The following is a 22,630-nucleotide window of genomic DNA, read 5'->3' on the forward strand; positions in this document are numbered from 1 at the left end:
TCATTGCGTCCCCCCCCCCTTCCTACCCTCTGCCCGCCCATCCTTTCCCTCTGACCGCCTTTCTACTAACTTGTAATTCTACCGATATCCCGCGCCTGCGCACTCATTCCTTTGGCCGGCGCATGCGCACTGCAATGCCCATTCCTTGTACGGCATCACAGTAATTTATGCGCATGCGCAGATGGACCGCCTCCTTTGTTGTGTTTCCGCGTCGTTAGCCGGCGCATGCGCAATAGTTACTGTAGTGCCGTACAAGGAATGGGCATCGCAGTGCCCCTTCCACACCAGGACGATAGGGCCCAGCAGCTGAAAGCGTCCAGTATTGGGTATTACTTGAGGTCCAGATGGCAACTGACATTGAAAAAAATGGCTATTTGGGCAATGTACTGCACTGTTGTTTACACAGTGTATGGTAGAATTATTTAGACACCTTTGGTGGTATCATAGAAGCACTTAAAGTACTTTATTTTGTGTGCTGTTTGGTGACAAATTTAGCCATTTTATAGTATTGTCGGTTGTGCACGATGTGGTGCTATTATTTGGGCTCTGCATAGCACTATCTCATGTGTGCTGCATGGTGGTGTTATATTAGTTCTGCATAGCACTGTTACTTGTGCACTGCACATAATTATATTGGTTTTGCACAGTGTTGTTACTTGTGCACAGCCTGGTGGTATTATATTAGCAGTGTATGGTATTATATTAGTTTTGTACAGTACTGTTAATTGTGCACAGCATGGTGGTATAACATTAGCACTGTATGGCACTGTCACTTGTGCACTGCATGGTTGTATCATATTAATTTCGTACAATACTGTTACTTGTGCACTGCATGGTGGTATTCTATTAGCTCTGTATAGTACTGTTATGTTGCATTGCATGTCGGTATTATATTAGCACTGTATAGTACTGTTACTTGTGCACAGCATCGTGGTATTCTATTAGCTCTGTATAGTACTGTTATGTTGCACTGAATGTCAGTATTATATTATCACTGTATGATACGGTCACTTGTGCACAGCATCGTGGTATTATATTAGCCCTCTATGGAACGGTCACTTGTGCACAACATGGTGGTATTAGTTTCATACAGTACTGTTACTTGGGCACAGCATGTTGGCATTCTGTTAGCTCTGTATAGTACTGTTATGTTGCACTGCATGTCGGTATTATAGTATCACTGTATAGTACTGTTATGTTGCATTGCATGTCGGTATTATATTATCACTGTATAGTACTGTTATCTTGCATTGCATGTCGGTATTATATTATCACTGTATAGTACTGTTATGTTGCATTGCATGTCGGTATTATATTAGCACTGTATAGTACTGTTACTTGTGCACTGCATTGTGGTATTATATTAGTTTTGTACAATACTGTTACTTCTGCACTGTATGTATTAGAACTGTATAGTACTGTCACTTGTGCACTGCATAGTGGTATTATATCAGCACTGTATAGCACTGTCACTTGTGCACCCGATGGCGGTATTAGTTTTGTACAGTACTGTTACTGGTGCACAGCACGGTATTATGTTAGCTCTGTACAGTAGTGTTGTTTGTGCATTATATGGTGGTGCTTGAACACTTGGACCATTCAGCAGCACCTGCGTAGTATTTTGTAGGTGGTATGGCAATTGCAAAAAAAAACATGGCGGTGATTGTGTTCACGATATCGTATCTGTACAATAGTCACCTTCACTTTGCAGCCTGGTTTACCTGAGACGTTCTGCCTTGCTTCATTTCAAGAACAATCGCTCAGCCCACGACCTTCCCGAGACTTTAATCTGCCACCCCCCAGAGACCCCTTCAGCCTCATCAATACCTGGCTTCTACTATTTTCTTAAGAAAACTTCATGGACGTTCCATAGAGATTCATGAATCATCATGTAAGTTCTATGGAAACTTTGCAGATGGGACCCGATCAACGACGTCAAGAACGTTCTGACTTTCAGTCGTGATTCAAGTTTCAGAAGGGTATTTTAAAAAAAGCAGATCTTTCCGGGCGACTCTGAATGGACAGAAATCATCTATTAGAGGAACATCAGACGGCAAACAAAATCAAATAACGATTCCCCAGCGACCAGGCTTCAACCGAGCAGATCAGAAACATGTGACAGATCCTACAATGAAATCCAGAAGGACGAATGTGAGACCCCTCCCCGGGACATGACTGTCACGACGCGTCCTGAGGATACATTTTCCGTTTCCAAGCATGAATCCCCGGAGAGTTGAACGATCATTAACGTTACATTCTGATCAGTATAATGAGGGTGTAAAAATACATTTATGATCGGCGTTCAGCTGAATCACAGCGCCGGAACTTATCCATCTTGATAAAGAAAACCTCCGTCAGGGGAGACAATGTCTTTCCTGCCTCTCCCATCCTGCGCTAGGATAGAATTATACATGTAGGGGATGGAGGCCACAGCGTCCTAGGACACCAAAATACGGATGATGTCCGTGTGCATTCCGTATTTAGCGGAACAGCCGGCCCGTAATAGAACAGTCCTATCCTTGTCCGTAATGCGGACGGACAATAATAGGACATGTTTTATTTTTTGGCGGAAAGGAAACATGGACATACGGAAACGGAATGCACACGGAGTAACTTCTGTTATCTATTGAAATGAATGGTCCCGCATACGGGCCGCAAAAAAAACCGGAACGGACACGGAAAGAAACTACGTTCGTGTGCATGAGCCCTAAGGGTGTATTCACATGTGTCTATGTTTGGCCCCTTTCACACGGGCGAATATTCCGCGCGGATGCGATGCGTGAGGTGAACGCATTGCACCCGCACTGAATACCGACCCATTCATTTCTATGGGGCTGTTCACATGAGCGGTGATTTTCACGCATCACTTATGCGTTGCGTGAAAATCGCAGCATGCTCTATTTTGCGCGTTTTTCACGTAACGCAGGCCCCATAGAAATGAATAGGGTTGCGTGAAAATCACAAGCATCTGCAAGCAAGTGCGGATGCGGTGCAATTTTTTACGCACGGTTGCTAGGAGACGATTGGGATGGAGACCCGATCATTATTATTTTCCCTTATGACATGGTTATAAGGGGAAATAATAGCATTCTGAATACAGAATGCATAGTACAATAGCGCTGGAGGGGTTAAAAAAAAAATAAATAATAATTTAATTCACCTTAGTCCACTTGATCACGCAGCCCGGCATCTCCTTCTGTCTCCTTTGCTGAACAGGACCTGTGGTGACGTCACTCCGGTCATCACATGTTCCATCACATGATCTTTTACCATGGTGATGGATCATGTGATGACCGGAGTGACGTCACCACAGGTCCTGTTCCTGCAAGGAATGCTCACCACAGGTCCTGTTCAGCAAAGGAGACAGAAGGAGATGCCGGGCTGCGCGATCAAGTGGACTAAGGTGAATTAAATTTATTTTTTATTTTTTTAACCCCTCCAGCGCTATTTTATTATGCATTCTGTATTCAGAATGCTATTATTTTCCCTTATAACCATGTTATAAGGGAAAATAATACAATCTACAGAACACCGATCCCAGACCCGAACTTCTGTGAAGAAGTTCGGGTTTGGGTACCAAACATGCGCGATTTTTCTCACGGCGAGTGCAAAACGCATTACAATGTTTTGCACTTGCACGGAAAAATCGCGGGTGTTCCCGCAACGCATCCACACATTTTCCCGCAACGCCCGTCTGAAAGAGGCCTTTGCCATTGCCTTGTGCATTGGGAAAGCTCCAAGCATATATGTCCATAGGTATAATGTATCCATAGGTATAATGTCTATGCTCTTTGCCATAGCCAGCAGCGGCTGACAGGAGGAGAGAAGGGAGACGGCACGTGTGCCCTGCACGCACCGTCTCCTCATACAGCTGATCGGCGGCTGTGCGGGGCGATCTGTTATTGGATAGGTCATCAATAATAAAAGCCTGGAAAACCCCTTTAAAAGCACTGCAGACCTCCGCAAATGATCCCACATTTAATTATAGTGGGATCTTTCTATTTTCAAGCCACTGGGAAAATTTATTGAAAGCTGCCTGTGGGAAAAAAAATATAATAATTCAGTGTCCACATGTGAAGATCATAAAGCGGCTTCACATCCGTCCAACAATGAAGACTTGCCGTCACAATGGTGATTTCTCCTAGAATGATATATGCCCGTGGGTAAACATGTCACTGTGTGCCTACTGTATACAGTGCCATACCTCACAGCTTTCCAGGAAATACTCTGTACCTCCTCCCATGGAAGATTCAAAGGCAATCTGAACAGAGCCCAAGGGAAGTGGGTTTATTCCGGACAACTAACTGCACTTTGGTTTGGATGATGAAACCATTTGTTTGGGTGGAGAGATCCTCTAAAGGAAACCCTAAACTGCTCCCGCGCCTTATTACATGAATTCACTCCCTTGCCTTGTACTCCCCGGATTCCTGCCTGCGCAGTACAGCAATGAATTTGAGCACAGATCAGCGCATGACACTGTGCATGCTCCAGGAGTTAAAGGAAACGACTCATGCGCAGTGCGGCAATGAATTTGTGCACAGTTCAGTGCACGACACTGTGCATGCTCAGAGAGTCAAAGGAAACGACGCATGCGCAGTACGGCAATGAATTTGTGCACAGTTCAGCGCGCGGGTCTGTGCATTCTCAGGGAGTTAAAGGAGACGATGCATGCGCAGTGCGGCAATGAATCTGAGCACAGTTCAGAGTGCTGCACTGCACATGCTCAGGGAGTTCAAGGAAATGATGCATGCGCAGTATGGCAATGCATTCAAGCACAGTTCAGTGTGCGGCACTGTGCATGCTCAGGAAGGTCAAGGCAATGACAATGTGCAGGAATCCGCACTACTCTGCTGTTACTGTACACCAATCCGGAAGAAAAATCCACTGCTTTTCCGCCATGTGTGAAGCTACCCGTTCATGGATCTAATAGAGGGGCTGCCTGTTCCTCTGGTGATGGGACGCGGACCTTGCTGGCAGGGGCACAGCTAAAGGCTCATTGGCCCTGGTGCAAGAGTTCAGCTTAGGCCACCCTTCCCTCAGTGCTGTGTGGTCAGTGGCAGGGAAGCACATAGCCTTCGTGCTGCCGGAAAAAAATTGAAACACCCCCCGCCGTCATGCCAAATTCTTGACCCAACCCCTTCCCTCCAGCCAGAGGTGTAACTTGACCAGCATGCACTTTGGCACTGATGCGTCCTCTTATGTGGCACAAGGGTCTTTGGGCCCCACAGGCTCCTGGGCCCAGTAGCGACTGCTACCTCTGCACCACCTATAGCTACGCCCCTGCTTGCTGGGTGTGCAGGCTCCTGACTGCTTGGTGTCCATCCTATGAGATGAGGACAGGCAGTACCGCTTCTGAGAAATGCTCAGAACTGTTTGTTGTTGCTCCTTCGGGGCGGAGGAGGGGGGGACACTTTGTTTCTGGTCCGACACAGCGCACATAAGTATTTACCCCCCTCCCGAGACTCGTACTGTTTATACAACATTTCATCTGAACCATAGACACCATTACATCATTGCATTCCAGCTGAACAAAAATATAAAAAATATTTAAAAATCTATAAAAAAATATATGTATAAAATATAAAAAAAGAATAAAACAAATACAGTTAAAAGACCAAGGCCAGTGGTGTGTAAAATAGTCCGACCTAGCGCATAATGAGTTTTCACATCTGTAGCGAGCTTTCCCACAGTCCTGTAAAGCGTACATCAGTGCCATTCAGGGGTGTGGGAAAGCTGAGTGTTCACCTCGGATGAGCAAAAATGGCTGCCACGAAAGCATATCACTTAGATATAGCTATTCCATTACTGTTCCTAAAAAGAGGCTTATATTTATTTGGTGGTCCTAGGCTGGACTCACTTCACATAAATGGGAGGAGTTATGACACTTAAAGGGTTACTCTGTTAGGGTTGTCCCCATTCAGGACCCTCGGCCTCGTCTGTTAGCAAAGGCGGTTGCATAAGGGACCCGGCCGCCCCAGCACATCTTGTATATTACACCTGATTGAATTTAATGAGCACATTGTAATGCTTTGTTTCCCCTGCGGGGGCGCTGCAGGGAAACCAAACACTTGGTGCAAGGATCCCTTGAAGATTCCAGCAGACCACTGGGCTCCAAGATGCTTATTTGTGAGCAACCATTGTAACCAAAGGGGGTTTTCCCAAAATATAGTGTTTTATACTATAACTTACCCCCACAGTTTTACATTTTGGATAATATAATGGCTATCCATGTGTCTTAACCCACATTTTACATACTTTTGCGTGTGATTTAACCTCTACTCTTAGATCACAGCTATGATCTGTAACTTCAGCTTAGCTGCATTGTCTATTGGAGTGCAGGGTAGGCTTAAATCCACTTCCTGTTGATCCGTCTCTGCTGTGCTTTACACTGCAGCTCTTCTTTGACCGGGTTATATGTATAAACGAAACACAGTTGCACAACTATTACAGGCCATATTTCAGTAGAAGTGGGAGACAGATGGACGGATGATAGGAGGATACGACTACACAGAGTTTGTTTGTAGTCTGTAACCATGGAAACGCACAGGATCTGCGTAGGAACTCTATATATAAAATGTTAGGAGATATTTAAAGGGTTTTTAAACGCATTATAGCCAGTGATTGGCTACAGCGGTCACATGTCCATGTTCGGGGGGCCCAGGAAGTACAAAGATGAGTGTAGGATCTAGGAAGTGCTGGAACGGGAAACGTGGGGCCATTCACAGCAGTTTTCAGTGCTGATTTCAGTGAATTTTCTGTTTACTTCTCTTTCCTTGAATCCTCTTTCCTTGTAGAGACGTCTCTGTTTCCCCCATGCCCTCGGCAGCTCTGCCAGGAGTTTTATAGCTACAGGGAAATCAGGTTCTGTGAGACGTGGGGCAGAACAGCGCACACAGTTCCCAGGCCTGTCTGGGTGGCAGCACTATACAGTGAGTGCGCAGAGCACCACACAGCGCAATGTTCTGCACAACCTACTAGCGCCATGTTCCAGGTATTGGCCACAGGACCGCAGCATCACTCCCGGCACCGGGGGACGCAAGGATTAGGATGAACTGGGAATCTGGATGATCATTCTTTGTAAGACATGTAAGAACAGTGGGTGGGTGACCAGGGAATTGCTTCCGTCAGAGTCTCCAAGTCCTGATGTCACCAAATGTCTGTAGAAATGTCCCCATAACTGCCAGGGCTTCTGCAGGACGTCGGTCTCCCTGTACTTATTGCAGGGCATTATTATAGCTTCTTTTGAACTATTATTTGTTTACCCCATATCAGTGGCATCAGAGTGACCCCATATATCAGTGGCATCAGAGTGACCCCATATATCAGTGGCATCAGAGTGACCCCATATATCAGTGGCATCAGAGTGACCCCATATATCAGTGGCATCAGAGTGACCCCATATATCAGTGGCATCAGAGTGACCCCATATATCAGTGGCATCAGAGTGACCCCATATATCAGTGGCATCAGAGTGACCCCATATATCAGTGCCATCAAAGTGACCCCATATATCAGTGGCATCAGAGTGACCCCATATATCAGTGCCATCAAAGTGACCCCATATATCAGTGGCATCAGAGTGACCCCATATATCAGTGGCATCAGAGTGACCCCATATATCAGTGCCATCAGAGTGACCCCATATATCAGTGCCATCAGAGTGACCCCATATATCAGTGGCATCAGAGTGACCCCATATATCAGTGGCATCAGAGTGACCCCATATATCAGTGGCATCAAAGTGACCCCATATATCAGTGGCATCAGAGTGACCCCATATATCAGTGCCATCAAAGTGACCCCATATATCAGTGGCATCAGAGTGACCCCATATATCAGTGGCATCAGAGTGACCCCATATATCAGTGGCATCAGAGTGACCCCATATATCAGTGCCATCAGAGTGACCCCATATATCAGTGGCATCAGAGTGACCCCATATATCAGTGGCATCAGAGTGACCCCATATATCAGTGGCATCAGAGTGACCCCATATATCAGTGCCATCAGAGTGACCCCATATATCAGTGCCATCAAAGTGACCCCATATATCAGTGGCATCAGAGTGACCCCATATATCAGTGGCATCAGAGTGACCCCATATATCAGTGGCATCAGAGTGACCCCATATATCAGTGCCATCAGAGTGACCCCATATCAGTGGCATCAGAGTGACCCCATATCAGTGCCGTCAGAGTGACCCCATATATCAGTGCCATCAGAGTGACCCCATATCAGTGACTGTTATGGGGTCACTCTGATGGCACTGATATATGGGGTCACTCTGATGGCATTGATATGGGGTCACTCTGATGACACTGATATGGGGTCACTCTGATGGCACTGATATATGGAGTCACTCTGATGGCACTGATATATGGGGTCACTCTGATGGCACTGATATATGGGGTCACTCTGATGGCACTGATATATGGGGTCACTCTGATGGCACTGATATATAGGGTCACTCTGATGGCACTGATATATGGGGTCACTCTGATGGCAGTGATATGGGGTCACTCTGATGGCACTGATATGGGGTCACTCTGATGGCACTGATATATGGGGTCACTCTGATGCCACTGATATGGGGTCACTCTGATGACACTGATATATGGGGTCACTCTGATGGCACTGATATATGGGGTCACTCTGATGGCACTGATATATGGGGTCACTCTGATGACACTGATATATGGGGTCACTCTGATGACACTGATATATGGGGTCACTCTGATGGCACTGATATATAGGGTCACTCTGATGGCACTGATATATGGGGTCACTCTGATGGCAGTGATATGGGGTCACTCTGATGGCACTGATATGGGGTCACTCTGATGGCACTGATATATGGGGTCACTCTGATGGCACTGATATATGGGGTCACTCTGATGACACTGATATGAGGTCACTCTGATGGCACTGATATGGGGTCACTCTGATGGCACCGATATATGGGGTCACTCTGATGGCACTGATATATGGGGTCACTCTGATGGCACTGATATATGGGGTCACTCTGATGACACTGATATGAAGTCACTCTGATGGCACTGATATATGGAGTCACTCTGATGGCACTGATATGGGGTCACTCTGATGGCACTGATATATGGGGTCACTCTGATGACACTGATATGAGGTCACTCTGATGGCACTGATATATGGGGTCACTCTGATGGCACTGATATATGGGGTCACTCTGATGGCACTGATATATGGAGTCACTCTGATGGCACTGATATGAGGTCACTCTGATGGCACTGATATATGGAGTCACTCTGATGGCACTGATATGGGGTCACTCTGATGGCACTGATATATGGGGTCACTCTGATGACACTGATATGAGGTCACTCTGATGGCACTGATATGGGGTCACTCTGATGGCACTGATATATGGGGTCACTCTGATGGCACTGATATGAGGTCACTCTGATGGCACTGATATATGGGGTCACTCTGATGGCACTGATATATGGAGTCACTCTGATGGCACTGATATGAGGTCACTCTGATGGCACTGATATATGGGGTCACTCTGATGGCACTGATATATGGGGTCACTCTGATGGCACTGATATATGGGGTCACTCTGATGGCACTGATATGGGGTCACTCTGATGACACTGATATATGGGGTCACTCTGATGGCACTGATATGGGGTCACTCTGATGGCACTGATATGGGGTCACTCTGATGGCACTGATATATGGGGTCACTCTGATGCCACTGATATGGGGTCACTCTGATGACACTGATATATGGGGTCACTCTGATGGCACTGATATGGGGTCACTCTGATGGCACTGATATGGGGTCACTCTGATGGCACTGATATATGGGGTCACTCTGATGGCACTGATATATGGGGTCACTCTGATGGCACTGATATATGGGGTCACTCTGATGGCACTGATATGAGGTCACTCTGATGGCACTGATATATGGGGTCACTCTGATGCCACTGATATGGGGTCACTCTGATGACACTGATATATGGGGTCACTCTGATGGCACTGATATATGGAGTCACTCTGATGGCACTGATATATGGGGTCACTCTGATGGCACTGATATATGGGGTCACTCTGATGACACTGATATGAGGTCACTCTGATGGCACTGATATGGGGTCACTCTGATGGCACCGATATATGGGGTCACTCTGATGGCACTGATATATGGGGTCACTCTGATGACACTGATATGAGGTCACTCTGATGGCACTGATATATGGGGTCACTCTGATGGCACTGATATATGGAGTCACTCTGATGGCACTGATATGAGGTCACTCTGATGGCACTGATATATGGGGTCACTCTGATGGCACTGATATATGGGGTCACTCTGATGGCACTGATATGAGGTCACTCTGATGGCACTGATATATGGGGTCACTCTGATGCCACTGATATGGGGTCACTCTGATGACACTGATATATGGGGTCACTCTGATGGCACTGATATGGGGTCACTCTGATGGCACTGATATGGGGTCACTCTGATGGCACTGATATATGGGGTCACTCTGATGGCACTGATATATGGGGTCACTCTGATGGCACTGATATATGGGGTCACTCTGATGGCACTGATATGAGGTCACTCTGATGGCACTGATATGAGGTCACTCTGATGGCACTGATATATGGGGTCACTCTGATGGCACTGATATATGGGGTCACTCTGATGACACTGATATGAGGTCACTCTGATGGCACTGATATGGGGTCACTCTGATGGCACTGATATATGGGGTCACTCTGATGACACTGATATGAGGTCACTCTGATGGCACTGATATGGGGTCACTCTGATGGCACCGATATATGGGGTCACTCTGATGGCACTGATATATGGGGTCACTCTGATGACACTGATATGAGGTCACTCTGATGGCACTGATATATGGGGTCACTCTGATGGCACTGATATGAGGTCACTCTGATGGCACTGATATGAGGTCACTCTGATGGCACTGATATATGGGGTCACTCTGATGCCACTGATATGGGGTCACTCTGATGACACTGATATATGGGGTCACTCTGATGACACTGATATATGGGGTCACTCTGATGGCACTGATATATGGGGTCACTCTGATGCCACTGATATGAGGTCACTCTGATGGCACTGATATGGGGTCACTCTGATGGCACTGATATGAGGTCACTCTGATGGCACTGATATGAGGTCACTCTGATGGCACTGATATATGGGGTTACTCTGATGACACTGATATGAGGTCACTCTGATGGCACTGATATGGGGTCACTCTGATGGCACTGATATATGGGGTCACTCTGATGACACTGATATGAGGTCACTCTGATGGCACTGATATGGGGTCACTCTGATGGCACCGATATATGGGGTCACTCTGATGGCACTGATATATGGGGTCACTCTGATGACACTGATATGAGGTCACTCTGATGGCACTGATATATGGGGTCACTCTGATGGCACTGATATGAGGTCACTCTGATGGCACTGATATGAGGTCACTCTGATGGCACTGATATATGGGGTCACTCTGATGCCACTGATATGGGGTCACTCTGATGACACTGATATATGGGGTCACTCTGATGACACTGATATATGGGGTCACTCTGATGGCACTGATATATGGGGTCACTCTGATGCCACTGATATGAGGTCACTCTGATGGCACTGATATATGGGGTCACTCTGATGGCACTGATATGAGGTCACTCTGATGGCACTGATATATGGGGTCACTCTGATGGCACTGATATATGGGGTCACTCTGATGGCACTGATATATGGGGTCACTCTGATGGCACTGATATATGGAGTCACTCTGATGGCACTGATATGAGGTCACTCTGATGGCACTGATATATGGGGTCACTCTGATGCCACTGATATGGGGTCACTCTGATGACACTGATATATGGGGTCACTCTGATGGCACTGATATGGGGTCACTCTGATGGCACTGATATATGGGGTCACTCTGATGACCCCATGTATCAGCACCATTAGAGCAACACCAGCTATCAGTGCCATCTGAATTCTCCAATTAACAGGAACATCATATTGCCCCCATTAACTGTACAATCATGGCCCCCTTTACAGTACCCTTCTTCCCTTACCTCTGTCATGATGGCCCAAGAAACATTGCAATCATGGCCCCCATTAACAGTGCCATCAGAGTGCCCCCATTAACAGTGCCATCAGAGTGCCCCTTATTAAGAGTGCCTCAGTGACCACCTAGCAGATTCCAGCACCATCTTGCCTGTGGGCAGTGTTGGTTGCAGACCCCACTTAAGGGTGCATGGCAAGGGTGATGCGGGCGGAGAATATGCCTAGGGCACTGGGTGCCAAGAGGGTATGAACTAGCCGCTCTGTCTTGGCAAGGGTATTAGCATTTATTAATAGGGCTAGGACTTTCAACTGGCCCCTATGAAGGAAAATCTATTAAAAGAACACTGTGATATACTCACCAACATGTACAAAATATGGGGTGAAAAGGGGCACATGCAGGTCGCAGCAGATATTCAGTGTATTGCCCCAGGATAAAGGCAACGGGTGCAATAATGGCACCCAAAAATGCTACAAAAGTCTCTATTACCCCTATGAGTCCCATTAGAATCATATCCTAAGCTACCCTCTACCTCAGAGGACACCTGAGGCCTCTTCTTTCTCCATTGCAATGATTATTTCCATATTTCCATAAAACTGCTCTCTATACTTAGTATTGTTTACTGGCCCGGATTAACTGAGATTTCTAAGAATGATAAAACACAGCGAGGAGGCATGACCTGTCTACCTGTGCCTAGGTGAGCTTGGAAGAACACGTAGTACTGAGAGCTGCCAGCAGGTGGCAGTGTGTGCACATAGGGAAAGCTCTACTGTAGGTGCAGCTTATAAATGGTTCTTTTTAGGACACGAAGCCTGAAATCGCTGCCAGTTATGGGGGCTACAAGGTCCCAAGTGAAGAATCAAACAATATACGTTCACTCGTCAGAGCGGCTTTATTAAATATCGCTATTAGACAGTCATCTCAGGCGAAAATGTAAAGTAGGGATTTTCCTAATGGGGAATTACATCATGAGGGGACTCCGTTTTCCCAATTTGACATCGTTCGGGATTACCCAGCAATCAAATTAAACTTATTTCTCCAGGAACACGACTCAAAAACACATAGGGGGGAGATTTATCAAAACTGGTGTAGAGGAAAACTGTCAGTGAATGGAAACGGTTTCGTTTACATCCAGGCGGAGGCGTAATTTGAAGTTCCTGGGCCCCTGGTGCAAAAATATGGAGCAGGATCACCGCCTGTGATGTGCCATTTGTATTACTGGTGTTGTGCAATTACTACCCATGCCCCCTATGGATATAACCTATACTTCTCACAGCTGAGTGTTTGTTACAATTGAATCATGTATAGTTTCTCAAAGGGAGGAGAAAAACGTGGTGAAGTTAAAATTTAGTGCTACACTGGTTTATAACAATCCTGACAAAACCATTGAAGGGTTATTTTGATTTATGTGACTTTACTACCATATTTCTTTATTGATGTGCAGGTAATGCTCAGCATGGTGGATAGGGGGAGCTAGAGATCCAGTGTAAAGCCCATAAACTGTCAGTTCTCTGCAATGTTATTGCTGCAGTCCTCCTCCTACTAAAGCCAGACTGAGATATTTGCAATTTTGGCACTTTTTAATGTCCGTGTTATGGCGGTACAATTCGGACCCTGCCGTTCTTAAAGGGGAACGTCACAATTAGGGGACTGGTGATATTTACTGATGCTGAGGCGGGTAGTGACTGATTCAAGACTGGATCTTATACGTTTTGGTAAATGCAAAATTGTTCTAATGGGCAATACATGACAAAAACCATACATTTCCGAAATTCTGGCCTTCAAAGATGCACTGACCCAGATGTATGCGATTTACATTTTATGATTGGGCAGATGCCCTATTGAAGCTGAGGACATAGGTTCAATCATTGCTAGTGCACGGTCCACAAATGGCAACCAGCCGCTCTGCTCAGAGGGCCCATCCTTCTGCGGGAATCTGAGTGAGGCACTATTGGAAATAACGGACACCATGCTAGGCGTACATAAAGAAGAATATTGCCACCCCAGATATCATACATCTTCAAAATTTCCAGCTCTGGTGGCAATTGTGTAGGACACCATCAAAGGGAGTATCACTGGGTAGGACACCATCAAAGGGGCAACACTGTGTAGGATACTATTAAAGGGAGTATCACTGGGTAGGACACCATTAAAGTGTATAAATGTGTAGGACACCATCATAGGGGGTAATACTGTGTAGGACACCATCATAAGGGGTAATACTGTGCAGGACACCATCAAAGAGGATAAGGGTACTTTCACACTTGCGGCAGAGGATTCCGGCAGGCAGTTCCGTCGCCGGAACTGCCTACCGGATCTGGCAATACGGGCGCAAACTGATGGCTTTTTGTCAGACGGATGCGGATCCGTCTGACAAATGCATTGAAATACCGGATTCGTCTCTCCGGTGTCATCCGAAAAAACGGATCCAGTATTATTATTATTATTTTTTTGCATTTTTAAAGGTCTGCGCATGCGCAGACGGGAAAGCCGAATCAATTTTTCCGGAACACTTAATGCTGGATCCTGCACTAATACACTTCAATGTAAATTGATGCCGGATCCGGCATTCCGGCAAGTGTTCAGGATTTTTGGCCGGAGAGAAAACTGCAGCATGCTGCGGTATTTTCTCAGTTCAAAAAAAGTAAGAGGGACTGAACTGATGCATCCTGAACTGATTGCGCTTCATTCAGAACGCATTAGGATAAAACTTATCAATTTTCTTCCGGTATTGAGCCCCTAGGACGGAACTCAATGCTGGAAAAGAAAAACGCTAGTGTGAAAGTACTCTAACACTGTGTAGGACACCATCAAAGGGAGTAACACTGTGTAGGACACCATCAAAGGGAGTAACACTGTGTAGGACACCATCAAAGTTGTAGGACACCATCATAGGGGGCAATACTGTGTAGGACACCATCATAAGGGGTAATACTGTGTAGGACACCATCATAAGGGGTAATACTGTGTAGGACACCATCAAAGAGGATAACACTGTGTAGGACACCATCAAAGGGGATAACACTGTGTAGAACACAATCAAAGTGGAGAATTGTGTAAGACACCATCAAAGGGAGTATCACTGGGTAGGACACCATCAAAGTTGTAGGACACCATCATAGGGGGTAATACTGTGTAGGACACCATTAAAGTGGATAACTGTGTAGGACACCATCATAGGGGGCAATACTGTGTAGGACACCATCATAAGGGGTAATACTGTGTAGGACACCATCAAAGAGGATAACACTGTGTAGGACACCATCAAATGGGGTAACACTGTGTAGAACACCATCAAAGTGGAGAATTGTGTAAGACACCATTAAAGGGAGTATCACTGGGTAGGACACCATCAAAGTTGTAGGACACCATCATAGGGGTAATATTGTGTAGGACACCATCATAAGTGGTAATACTATGTAGGACAACATCATAGGGGGTAATACTGTGTAGGACACAATCAAAGAAGGATAACACTGTGTAGGACACCATCAAAGGGGGTAACACTGTAGGACTCAAAAATGATGCTGGGTTCTATTGAACTTAGTGGATACTGTACAAGATCTCATCAAACTGAGATCTCCCCCATTAAGGGGATTCCATCCAATGAGATACCATGTGTCCTGTGCACAGTGTCCATCATGGGGGATAAAATAGTGCAAGACTCCATTAAAGACAGGGGATGACTCTGCACAGGATCATGGCATGCCCATTGTACAGTAGAATATTATTGTGTGAAAGGTCCTGGGGGACTGTAGTGAAGCTTCTTCTAGCACACCTCCTGCAGAACTTCATTTCCTAGCAGTCCTCCAAAATCTTCTAATGTATGTCCTCGTTATTGGCAGTGCTGCTGCTACTATTTCTCTGACTGATACAGGTCCTTCTCAAAAAATTAGCATATTGTGATAAAGTTGATTATTTTCTGTAATGTACTGATAAACATTAGACTTTCATATATTTTAGATTCATTACACACCAACTGAAGTAGTTCAAGCCTTTTATTGTTTTAATATTGATGATTTTGGCATACAGCTCATGAAAACCCAAATTTCCTATCTCAAAAAATTAGCATATTTCATCCGACCAATAAAAGAAAAGTGTTTTTAATACAAAAAAAGTCAACCTTCAAATAATTATGTTCAGTTCTGCCCTCAATACTTGGTCGGGAATCCTTTTGCAGAAATGACTGCTTCAATGCGGCGTGGCATGGAGGCAATCAGCCTGTGGCACTGCTGAGGTGTTATGGAGGCCCAGGATGCTTCACTGCGGCGTGGCATGGAGGCCATCAGCCTGTGGCACTGCTGAGGTGTTATGGAGGCCCAGGATGCTTCACTGCGGCGTGGCATGGAGGCAATCAGCCTGTGGCACTGCTGAGGTGTTATGGAGGCCCAGGATGCTTCGATAGCGGCCTTAAGCTCATCCAGAGTGTTGGGTCTTGCGTCTCTCAACTTTCTCTTCCCAATATCCCACAGATTCTCTATGGGGTTCAGGTCAGGAGAGTTGGCGGGCCACTTGAGCACAGTAATACCATGGTCAGTAAACCATTTACCAGTGGGTTTGGCACTGTGAGCAGGTGCCAGGTCGTGCTGAAAACTGACATCTTCATCTCCATAAAGCTTTTCAGCAGATGGAAGCATGAAGTGCTCCACAATCTCCTGATAGCGGCTGCATTGACCCTGCCCTTGATAAAACACAGTGGACCAACACCAGCAGCTGACATGGCACCCCAGACCATCACTGACTGTGGGGACTTGACACTGGACTTCAGGCATTTTGGCATTTCCCTCTCCCCAGTCTTCCTCCAGACTCTGGCACCTTGATCTCCGAATGACATGCAACAGTCCAGTGCTGCTTCTCTGTAGCCCAGGTCAGGCGCTTCTGCCGCTGTTTCTGGGGAATGCGGCCCCTGTAGCCCATTTCCTGCACACGCCTGTACACGGGGGCTCTGGATGTTTCTACTCCAGACTCAGTCCACTGCTTCCGCAGGTCCCCCAAGGTCTGGAATCGGTCCTTCTCCACAATCTTCCTCAGGGTCCGGTCACCTCTTCTCGTTGTGCAGCGTTTTCTGCCACACTTTTTCCTTCCCACAGACTTCCCACTGAGGGGCCTTGATACAGCACTCTGGGAACAGCCTATTCCTTCAGAAATTTCTTTCTGTGTCTTACCCTCTTGCTTGAGGGGTCAATGATGGCCTTCTGGACAGCAGTCAGGTCGGCAGTCTTACCCATGATTGCGGTTTGGAGTAATGAACCAGGCTGGGAGTTTTTAAAAGCCTCAGGAATATTTTGCAGGTGTTTAGAGTTAATTAGTTGATTCAGATGATTAGGTTAATAGCTCGTTTAGAGAACCTTTTCATGATATGCTAATTTTTTGACATAGGAATTTTGGGTTTTCATGAGCTGTAGCCAAAATCATCAATATTAAAACAATAAAAGGCTTGAACTCCTTCAGTTGGTGTGTAATGAATCTAAAATATCTGAAACTCTAATGTTTATCAGCACATTACAGAAAATAATGAACTTTATCACAATATGCTAATTTTTTGAGAAGGACCTGTAAATCTTTATTACTACTTTCTCCGTCGACCATCCGCCAACATATATACTACTGGCTGAGACCTGTGGAGGCGATGTAGGAGAGATCACTATGATTTATACTCCCCCTCCTCATGTTACTAAGCACCGGCAATTAAACTATGGTAAAAAATTAAGCTGGAAATCCCATTGTCATTGACCCGTCTATAATTATCATTGCCATTAATAACTATTGAATGAGGACAATCATCATTTAATAATAATTTGCTTCCATAACAGGAAATTACCAAAGTTTAATTTGTCATTTATCTGTTTCGAGACATGGAACAGCCCTGTATGTCTCTGCAGCAATAATATTTGATGTAACGAATGAACAGCATGATGCCTACAAGTGAAAGTGAGGAAATCTCTAAAGGCTTGGTCACCCACACATGCGGAGGTACTTTATTACTGATCTAATTTTTCTTTTAAGGTTTAAATATGTTTTAATGCTAATAAAAATAGATCTGAGCTGCAGTGTAAAGAAGCACACTGCCAGGGGAGGATTGGCCATAGACCCTGCAGGGAAATTTCCCGTGTGGGCCGCTGCCCAGGGGACCACCTGAGCCGTCCTCACAGCCGCAGGCCAGGCAATGACTATCTGATGCTCTCAGCATTAATTAATGTTAGGAACATCAGGTAGTTATACACCTGGCCAGCAGCCGCAGGGGCCCTCCTGAATTCAGCTTCATCACGGTACTCATTAGAGTGATAGGGCAGTATTTTGTGCTGCACTGTGGGTTTTGGCTCTGCTGGGGTTTTTGTTTGTGATAAACTACTGAATTGCTTACCCCACCTACTTGTGTTGCCCTGCATACACCCCTAGGGCCACTTTTAGTTTATTTTTTTCAAGGACACTTTAAAGAAGCTCTGTCACTTCCAGGTGCAGTGACGCGACAGCGTGTGCGCACTAGAAGATAAGGACTTGCCCAGAAGAACGGGAGTGCGCATGCGCCGTCATACATGCGAGCACGTGCGTGATCTCAGCGCTAGACCAGTGAGTCTATCGCTGCCAGTCAAATGCATTGGGAGCGTTATTAGAACATGCAGTGCGGCAGTATCATTCCTGGGGACGTGGCAATAGTCACGCAGGCGGCCCGATGTGCACAGCATCATTGTAATCTATGATGCTGCGTGCTCCTATGCGCAAGATCAATGCCGCTTTGGGACATATGGCCCGCTCACGGACCGTATTTATCGTAGGGCATACGGTCATGTGCAAGAGCCTAATACTGCTCTTATATACAAGAATATAACTACTATAATACTGCCCCTATGTACAAGAATATACCTACTATAATACTGCCTCCTATGTACAAGAATATAACTACTATAATACTGCTCCTATGTACAGGAATATAACTACTATAATACTGCTCCTATGTACAAGAATATAACTACTATAATACTGCTCCTATGTACAAGAATATAACTACTATAATACTGCCTCCTATGTAGAAGAATATAATTACTATAATACTGCCTCCTATGTACAAGAATATAACTACTATAATACTGTCTCCTATGTACAAGAATATACCTACTATAATACTGCTCCGATGTACAAGAATATAACTACTATAATACTGCCTCCTATGTAGAAGAATATAATTACTATAATACTGCCTCCTATGTACAAGAATATAACTACTATAATACTGCCCCTATGTACAAGAATATACCTACTATAATACTGCTCCTATGTACAAGAATATAACTACTATAATACTGCCTCCTATGTACAAGAATATAACTACTATAATACTGCTGGCTATGTACAAGAATATAACTACTATAATACTGCTGGCTATGTACAAGAATATAACTACTATAATACTGCTGGCTATGTACAAGAATATACCTACTATAATACTGCTCCTATGTACAAGAATATAACTACTATAATACTGCTCCTATGTACAAGAATATAACTACTATAATACTGCTCCTATGTACAAGAATATAACTACTATGGGGGCGGAGCTTGACTTCCGGCCAAGCCAGACGCATGTGAGAGAGCTCCTCTCCATGTGAGCCAGCAAACTAGTTAATTTTGCTACCTAGCTTTGAAAGAATGGGCAAAGTGGGTCGGTACATACCCAGAGAAACGCCTGAGCACCTGAGATCGGACCGCGGTCCGCAAGAAATGGACAAATTTCTACATAAGAAGGCTCCGGCCGCGAGTGCCGCCAAGATGGCGCCTCTGGAGCAGGAGGACTGGCCACAGGAAGCGGAGGGGGCGGACGGCGTCTCATCAGATCTGGATGCCGGACCCCGCGCCTCCACCTCGGCGCCTATTTCACGCCAATTCATCCAACAAGCCCTATCGTCGGCACTAGCCCCGGTGATTCAAGATCTCACCGAAATCAAATGCGACGTGAAGCACATCGGGCACCGCGTGGAGAAGCTGGAGCACACGCAGGCAGCCATCCTGACTTATGCTCACACGCTGGGCGACAACAGTGCCGCACTCGCTGCCTCTTTGGATACAGCTTACGCCCTGATAGAGGACCAAGAGAACCGCAGCCGACGTAAGAATATCCGGCTGCGAGGCCTCCCAGAGCGGGTACTGCATGAAGCATTGCCTGAGGCGGCATCCGCCATCTTTTCCGGCCTGCTAGGTGCAGAAAGAGCAGCTGAAATCTGCGTGGAGCGCATCCACAGAGCGCTCAGGCCAAAACCGAGGGACAATGACCCACCGAGGGATGTGGTCTGCGGTTTGCTACGATATGTGGACACAGCAGCGATCCTAAAAGCGGCAAGAGAACAGAAAGAACCGCTCTACGAAGGAGCCAAGATCCTCTTATTTCAAGACCTGGCACCCTCTACTTTGAGTAAGCGAAGGATCCTGCGACCGCTTACGGATCATCTGAGGGCTGTTAAAATGCCCTACAAATGGCTATTCCCGTTTGGTCTGACTTTCGCATCGGAGGGAAAGAGGTGCACGATCCGCACACCAGCGGACTTGCCTGCGGCGTGGACTCTGCTCCAGACGACCCCCCTGGATATACCATCATGGCTCCCGTCGGCTGACACAGGAGTCCCTCTGCCTGACTTGCCAGAAGAGCAGAAGTGGGTTAAAGCTTCTACTAAGAGAAAGTCCAACAACAGGCCGTGAGGTCTGCCGCACGGTTTGCAGAGGTCTATTTCACTCATGGACGGTAGCTCACTGAGCTAATGCTGCTGGACTGCTGGACGTTACAGATGATCTCCGGGTCCCTGAGCGCAAGTATTAGTGGTGGCCGTCTGAGCCTTTTCAGTTTGTTGGTAGCCTGCCTCAGTTAGCCGGCGGTGGTCGGATAGGTAGGGGCTCGTTCTGAGTGGCCCTGAGCAGTTGGACCGCGGGCGGTGGACTCTTGGATCAGGACGGCCCCACGGGGTGATTCGTGAGCCACTGTTGTGTCGGCACGTCACTACTGCCATGGTTTGTTCACATCCACAGGTTCCACATGTTTAGCATGCATGTCTATACTGCATATGTTTATGATAGCTATGGTGTGGCTGTAAGGAGTGTTAGTCCCTGTGACTGGCCTCTGGTTCAGTCAGGCCATTCATCTACTGGCTGGGAATCAGCTTATTGTTACTAATGTTATGTTTGCTATGGCTCGCAGGACAAGCAGGCTTACTCCCCCCGTATAGCCGCTTGCCTTAGACCATTATGGCATTCACCAGGAACTTACTGGCGCAACCCTGGTGCAAGCGCCTTACAATTGGCTGGCTTGGGCCATTCGCGCTTGGCCTTGTTTTGCTGGGCTGCGCGCTAGGCACAAGCCACCCGAACCCTATGTTGGAGATTTTCTCCACTTCCCGGTTGTTCATGAAGTTGGATACTCCATTTTGTTTCCCTGGTCACACGCATGATTTTAAGCAACTAGCAGCTCTAAGGTCTACACTTGTAATACGTCATGGCATTGATTAAGTGTACTTCCCTTAATGTCAGAGGTTTTAATACACCGCAGAAGAGGTCACAGGTTGTTCGTATGTTAAGAAAATCTCGCACTGACATATGTTTTCTACAGGAATTGCATTTCAAGTCGGCACATGTGCCTACTCTCCCTAAGTCCTACTTCCAGCATTGGTTCACCAGCACGTTCAGTAGTGCAGCTAGGGGAGTCGGCATTGCCATATCAAAGACAGTTCCCTTCCGGTTATCATGTATACAGGATGACCCAGAGGGGCGATATGTATTTGTTAAGGGTTCAATAGGCACCCAGGTAGTGACATTAGCTAGTCTATACTGCCCAAATCGCGGTCAAACGAAATGGCTCATCAATACCCTAAAGACGTTTGCCTCCTTTGCTGAAGGGATTAGATTAATAGGCGGAGATCTCAACATGACGCTGAACCCCATAATGGATGCGTCCGATGGCTCTTCCCAATTGACCCAGGTGGCTCTAGGTAGAGTTAATGCCTATCTAGCGGAGGTAAATTTAGTGGACTCCTGGCGGTTGCTTCACCCTGCTGACAGAGACTACACTTTCTTCTCGGCACCGCATAATACTCATAAGAGGCTGGATTATGTCCTGATCTCGGGCAGCTGTGCTGACAGGGTGGAGCGGTCTACCATTGAGCCCATAACGGTCTCAGACCATGCCCCGGTGTCGACTTCGCTTCATTTCCCTACGCTACCTACACAAACCAAACAATGGCGTCTAAATGAGACACTCCTGGATAAACAGTCAGATGTAGATACCCTCAGTCAGAAGCTAACGTGGTTCTTTGCTGAAAACACTACTGATGGGATGCCACTGGCTACTGTCTGGGAGACACACAAGCAGGTCATGAGAGGCGAGCTCATTGCACTAGGCAGTAGGGTTAAAAGAACTAGACAGGAGCACTTAAATTCCCTCCTTAAGCAAATAGCGGATATCGAGTCTGTACATAAGCGCTCTAGAGCCCTAGAGGCCAGGGATCAACTAGCAATTCTGCGTA

This window comes from Bufo gargarizans, chromosome 8 (genome assembly GCF_014858855.1).
Source record: "Bufo gargarizans isolate SCDJY-AF-19 chromosome 8, ASM1485885v1, whole genome shotgun sequence".
Taxonomy (NCBI): domain Eukaryota; kingdom Metazoa; phylum Chordata; class Amphibia; order Anura; family Bufonidae; genus Bufo; species Bufo gargarizans.